We start from the raw sequence: 6574 nt of genomic DNA, 5'->3' as shown, positions 1-6574 counted from the left end.
AGGAGCATTAGGCAGCTTCTCCTCTTCTAGAAACTTCCTTGTGTTACTGGGTCCATGGGAGGGTAGCCTTCTTCCACTTTGCTTGTAGACACAAGAGTGATTGAGATGACTGCTTGGGTCCTCCTTGACTGTGTATGACAGTTCTGGGTGTGTTTTGTGTGTGGGGGGGTGTTACCTAGCCCAATTCATTTGCCTCTTCTACTCTGAGCCTGTAAAACCTCCTGAGAGTCCTGGGGCATGGTGGAGTGTTTGGCAGGTGACTTCCTACTGTGTGTGTCTTGAGGTGATGGGCACTCACCCACCCAGGAGCTCCTTTTATGCAGCTAAGATAGGGGTCACACAGCCTTGCCTGGCTGCCCCCTCTCCACAGCTGCTGTCACTGAGTTACCACTGTAGCTCTGCCTATAAAGGTCCCAAGAGATCATGTTCAACCTAGTCCTCTCTCCTTAGAGATTAGGAAACCGAAGCCCAGATGGGCAGGGACTAGCTGAGGTTGGCCTATTGGCCAGGCCCCCTTCTCAGGGCCTGGGACCTAGCTGGGAGGGATACAAGGTGGCTGTTGGCAGATGTCGGGGTGGGGTTGGGGGAATGCCAGAGTGTAATTGGGCTCATTAAGTGTTTGCTGAGGGAGTCTCCATGCCCTGCTAAAGTTGGGAACAGGCCTAGAAATTTCTCCTCCAGTTACCCCTTTGGAAGAGGACATCTTCCCTGGCCTTCTGGGAGGCAACTCTCTCCTCTGCCTGCCGGGGTCTTTGATCCCTTTCCCTGTCATCCTGCACAGAGGCAAGCAGAGGATCTCACTGGAGATCAGTAGCTGAAGAGGCCATGAAAAGCCAGGGTTCTAAGTGCATTCATCATCCATCCAGAGTGGTGGAGAGGGGGCCCCTGGGAGCTGTGTCTGAGTGCTCCCCCCACCCACCTCTCAGCTCCATGTGAACAGAGGAGACTGAAGCTTCTATCAGCTCCTTCAGAGATTGCCCCTTCTCTCTGCTTCAGCATTAGGCCCTCTCTCAGGGAATGTGGGAACAGGGAGATGCACCCCTGTTCCTGGGTACACTGGACACAGGCATGCTCTTTCTCTCTTTCATCTTGTCCTTCCATCTGGCTTCCTTGGCTCTGGCCCTATCTCTTCTCACCCAGAGTGTGGCACTTCCCTGCCTGGCTCCAGTGTCCAGGCTGCCTCCCAGCTAGGAGCTTTCTGCCCCCATCTTGTCTTCTCTGTCTCTCTCCACAGAGGAGGTAACAGCTCTTCAGCTCCATCCATCCCCTCCCTTGACCCTCAGAGGAGGCAAAGGTGAGATTTCCTATAGGAGTCTGCAGCTCAGGCTCCCAGCACACATTTACCCAGACATGCAGCACCCTTGAGTCCTCAGGCCAGCTGTCCCCTCCTCTTCTTTACCCTTTGTTCTCAGCCACAGTCCAGGCTAGATAGGACTGGGGGAAGGCAGGGGAGTCTACTGACTTTGGGTCCCAAGCAGGGGCCAACAAGAGGGGGGCAGGATGGGGAGGGGAGGTGACCACCCTTTCTTGGAAGCCTCTGAGCCTGGTCCCCACTCCCCAGCTCAGGCGACCTCAGCACTCACCCAAGAGCATTCTCGGTCTAGTAGGGGATACATGTCTGTATCCTCCCATGATCCCACTTTGGGTCTGTGAATAGCCTCTCCCCAATCCCAGGCTGTTCAGTCAAGAGAGGTGGGTTAAGGGCTCTGAGTCACACAAGTACAGTTCAGGACTAGCTGGAAACCTTGAAGTTCTCTAATCTGTGGAGGTGTGCAGCAGGTTACTAACCGTGTCCACCCCATGAGGTTATTGTGGAGTTTAAAAAAGACCTTACGTGCAAGACACCTGGCACATAGTGAGCCCTCATTAAATGGACTTTGTAATTAGAAAGACAGGATCTGTGGCTGGAGAGATGGCTCAGCAATTAGGAGCACTTCCAGAGGTCTCAAGTTCAGTTCCCAGAACCCACAGAGCAACTCATTCCAGTTCTAAGGGATCTGATGCCCTCTTCTGGCCTTTGTGGGCCACACTTACACACACACACACACACACACACACACACATTAAAAATAATAATAATGATTAAAAAAAAGAAACAGGGGGCTGGAGAGATGGCTCAGCGGTTAAGAGCACTGACTGTTCTTCCAGAGGTCCTGAGTTCAATTCCCAGCAACCACATGGTGGCTCACAACCACCTTGAATGAGATCTGGTGCCCTCTGCTGGCATGCAGGCAGAAGACTGTATACAATAAATAAATAAAATCTTAAAAAAAAAAAAAAAAAGAAAGAAAGAAAGAAAGAAAAGAAACAGGTAGATCTCTGTTTTGGAAGCCAGCCAGGGCTACACAGAGAAACCCTGTCTCAAAAAGCAAACAGAAAGTCAAGAAGAAGAATAGAAGGAGGAAGTAGATGTGGAAGAGGAAGAGGAGGAGAAGAAAAGAAGATAGGATCTCACGCAGTCCAGGCTGACCTCCAACTCTTTATGTGTCCAAGGCTGACTCTGAACTTCTGACCCTCCCAGCTCTCCCAAATGCTGGGACTATAGGGCTATAGGCACTATAACACCACACTGGGTTTTATATGCTGCTAGGGATCAAATCCAGAAGTCCATGCATTCTAGGCAGGCAACAATACCAACTGGGCTCTAGCCTGGGCCCAGAGAAGCTTCTGGAACTTTTTTTCTCAGTTTCCACCCTGGTTTTCCATGGTCTTTGAGGCAAGTCCACTACCTTGCTCTTGGACTCAATTCTCTTCTCCTGGCACATTACTAAAACTCAAGTGGAGGTCACAGGAGAGTGAGTCATGGTGGTGTTGAATATGGCTGGTGAGGTGTGTGTGTATGTGTGTGTGTTGTTCACAGTTGGAGTTAGACAAGCCGTGTGCATCCCCACTCTTTGCCCATGCCTCCATTTGACTGACAGCCCTGGCTTAGCTGGAACGGTGTAGCCCAGGAGGGGACAGCTGGGAAGGCTGGGTCAAGCAGGACAGGCCACAGCAAGCCCAGCATCCTGGCAGGGGACACATATTAGCCCAGAATCCAGCAGTTCTGTGGGCCCAGAGGCTGTATATCACAGAGGTTTAACCAGCAGTGTGGCACATAGTTGTCTCCTCTCTTGAGCCATGTCCCTGTCTGGTCTGTTATAAATTGCACTGAGCTTTCAAAATATCCCTGTCCCCTTGAGCTCTTCCTGGACAGCTAAGAAAGTCTCATTCCTTTGAGGTCTCCACCTGGCCCTCGACACCTGGGCCACCTCTTCTAACTCTGGCAACTGGGACCTCCTTCTTGTCTCCTGCTAGAGAGTGGAAGAAGAGTTGGAGAAGACAGAAGAGCTATAGGGCCTGCCATCTATGGGCAAAAGATGGTTAAATTTTAGTGGAAGACTCCATGTAACACTGTGGACCTTCTCACAAGGTGATGAGAGTGACCTCCTGTGTGTCTTCTGTGGGGAAGGCAGCATTCTGGGTCCCTGGCAAAATTGCAAAGGGACAACTTTGATGCCTCCTGCATTTAGGAAAGTGGTGTAGCCCTGTTCAGGGTAGCAAATGGAAGCAATTGCTGGTACCTCAGCCCCAGGGTACCACCCTGCACCCAGAATGGGAACTTCAAAATTCTCAGGCATCTGTGGTTATATGAGGTTCAAACCCACAGTGTATTAGTTTGGTAGCATAGGGATAAGAGAATAACACAAAATGGACAAGAGAAATTGATTGCCTCACAGATGTGGGTTTTCAAGGCTGCTGCCTTTGAGGATTGTGAAGGGGCTCTGTCACATGTCATTCCCCCAAATTTCAGAGGCTATCTGGTAATCTCTGGGATCCCTCAGCTTGTAGGTGCATTGCCTGATCTCTGTATCCATCCTCACATGAACCTATGTGCAGTCTGTGATACCACACCCCTCAATACTGGATTCACCTGCTGGGTGATTGATCATTCCTAGAGAGGCATAAACAAATGTCTGCTCACCTTGGATAGAGCACCAATAAAAGACAGAGCAAAGACATTATTCTACCCAAGTGTAGCTGAATGAACCAGCGAGGTTATCGGGGTTTCTTATAGAAGTATGGGCAACTGCGTCACTGAGATGGTCAGTCCCAGCATGGTGATGGCTCAGGAAAACTGTATCCCACTGTCTGATGGGAAAACATCCTCTCCCCAGAGCTGCTACTGCTTCTACAACTTTGGGGAAAACCTGGTGGGTCTTGGGAGTTTTAGAAGTTTTCTGAGCCTTGTAATTTTGCCAATTTTTTAAGGTTTTTATTTTTATTTCTTATGTATACAGTGAGCTGTCTGCATGTTTGCCTGCAGGCAAAAAGAGGGCATCAGATTCCACTAGAGATGGTTGTGAGCCACCATGTGGTTGCTGGGAATTGAACCCAGGACCTCTCTCTGGAAGATGAGCCAACGTTTTTAACCTCTGAGCCATCCCTCCAGCCCAAGTTTTGTCAACTTTCTGAGTCCCATGAGCCAGCCTTTCTTCCCTCCAGGAGGGGGTGTTTCAATTTAAAGGAAATTACTACACAACACCACCCTACACTGGTCCAGAATTTTCCAGTCACCTTAGCTCCAAACACGATTTCTGCCTAACACATCAAATGTGGGAACAGAGACACGATTTAACCCGTAACACATAGGAAGCCTCAGACATTCAACAATAGTTGGTGATGTGAGCACAATGGCAATTACACCATGTAAATGTAATACACAGAGCTCCTCTGTGACAAGCACTCGGGGTGAATGAGATGGGTTCACCTTAGCCACCCATAGTGAACAGGGACATTTGCAGTGACCTAACACATCACAGCTGACATGCAGGCCAGAGCTGACAGCGACTCTAAGCCAAGTCACTCTTCCACCCACCCACAGTCTCCACATGAGTAATGACAGACATGTATCACATGGACCACTGTCCACAAAAACACCAAACAGTTCTCGGAGAACATTAAGGAAACATATGCAGGTTCGTGGCCATGGACTTGGGTAATCAATCTCCTCTTCAGATGTGGAGCCCACTAGATGTGTGCTCCTGGGAGAACCTTGTAGTATTTCTTGACTGAACTGCTGTGTGGAGTGAGACTAAAGACGCAGGAAGTGACCTTGAGGGAGAAGTATTAGCTTTCTCCAGCTGCTGTCACAAAGCGCTGCAAGACAGGGGCTTAAACAGCGGAAATGTGTTGTGTCTTAGTTCTGGAGCTAAAGGCCTGAGTGATCATGGTGTCACATGGTTGGCAGTAACAGTGGTGGCTTCTCTTCTTACTTACAATTTTCTTTAATTAATTCATAGACAGGGTCTGGTGTACCCTAGGTTTGTCCTCACACTCTCTATGTAGCTAAGAATAACCTTGAACTTCTCATCCCTCCAAGTGCTGGGATAACAGGCCTGTGCCACCGATGCTAGGTCTATGCAGTGTTGGGGATTGAACCTAGGACTTCCCTTGTGGTGGGCAAGCAACTCTATCAACTGAGCTACAGACCAACCTTCTACTCTTTTAGTTTAGTTTTGTTTTTTTTTAAGACAACATTTTGCTATGTAGCTCAGGCTGGCTTCCAGCTCCTAATCTCCTGCCTAAGCTTCCACTAAAGCTGGGATAACAGGTGTGTGTTATACCCAGGCTCAGGGTTGATTTCTTCTGAAATAGCCTTGTTCAAATTTCTTTGTCTTATAAAGACAGTATTTGAGCCAGGTGGTGGTGTTGCATGCCTTTAATCCCAGCACTCAGGAGACAGAGGCAGGTGGATCTCTGAGTTCAAGGCCAGTTTGGTCTACAGAGTTCCACAAGAAGCCCTGCTTAGAAAAAAAAAACTTTTATCCAAATGCAGTCATATTCTGGTATACTTAAGGTTAGGGCTTCAACATGGATGGAAAAGGGTTGCACAGATTATCTGCAACTAGAAAGAGGTGGGCTCAGTCATGCTTTCCCAAACCTTGGGGTTGCTTAAGTCTGAGGAGAACAGGACTGACATCAGGAAGTCTCCTAGTGAAGCTGAGGCAGGAAATAAACACGTGTGTATTTACACACACATAATACACAGGTCCGTATTGTACACGCACACATATGCACATGCACAAATACACACGCCTACGTATTGGTACACACACATATGCACAGGTGCGCACACATGTGTAAATGCACACACATACATGCACACGTACACACACCTACGGATAGGTATGCACATGTGCACACATGTACACACACATATTGTAAACATGTACAACACACACCAGGAGGGAAGTGAATATTACAAGTTCTGTCTGAGAAAGGGGATTTGGCAGCTGGCTCCTGGGTAGAAACAGAAGCAGACAAGTGAAAGTACCAAGCAATGAGTTAGGAGGGAGAGGTTATCTAAAATGGGGATAATTGCCTGAGGGGAGAACATGAAAGTCCAGGTTCGGGCAGGGTCTGAACGCTGTGTTCAGCAGACCCAGGTCTCAACCAAACGGCCAACTGTGTCCTCAGCTCAGGTAACCAAGACAGTAGGGGCATCTCAAGCCATGTGGGAAAGGGGTGGGGATGTCTCTTCCGGCTGTCACTATTGGTGAATGTCACCCTGCTAGGTATAGGGCACAGGATG

The sequence above is a fragment of the Cricetulus griseus genome, chromosome 7, assembly GCF_003668045.3.
Source record: "Cricetulus griseus strain 17A/GY chromosome 7, alternate assembly CriGri-PICRH-1.0, whole genome shotgun sequence".
In the NCBI taxonomy this organism is placed as follows: domain Eukaryota; kingdom Metazoa; phylum Chordata; class Mammalia; order Rodentia; family Cricetidae; genus Cricetulus; species Cricetulus griseus.
Note: the sequence above shows the minus strand (reverse complement) of the source record.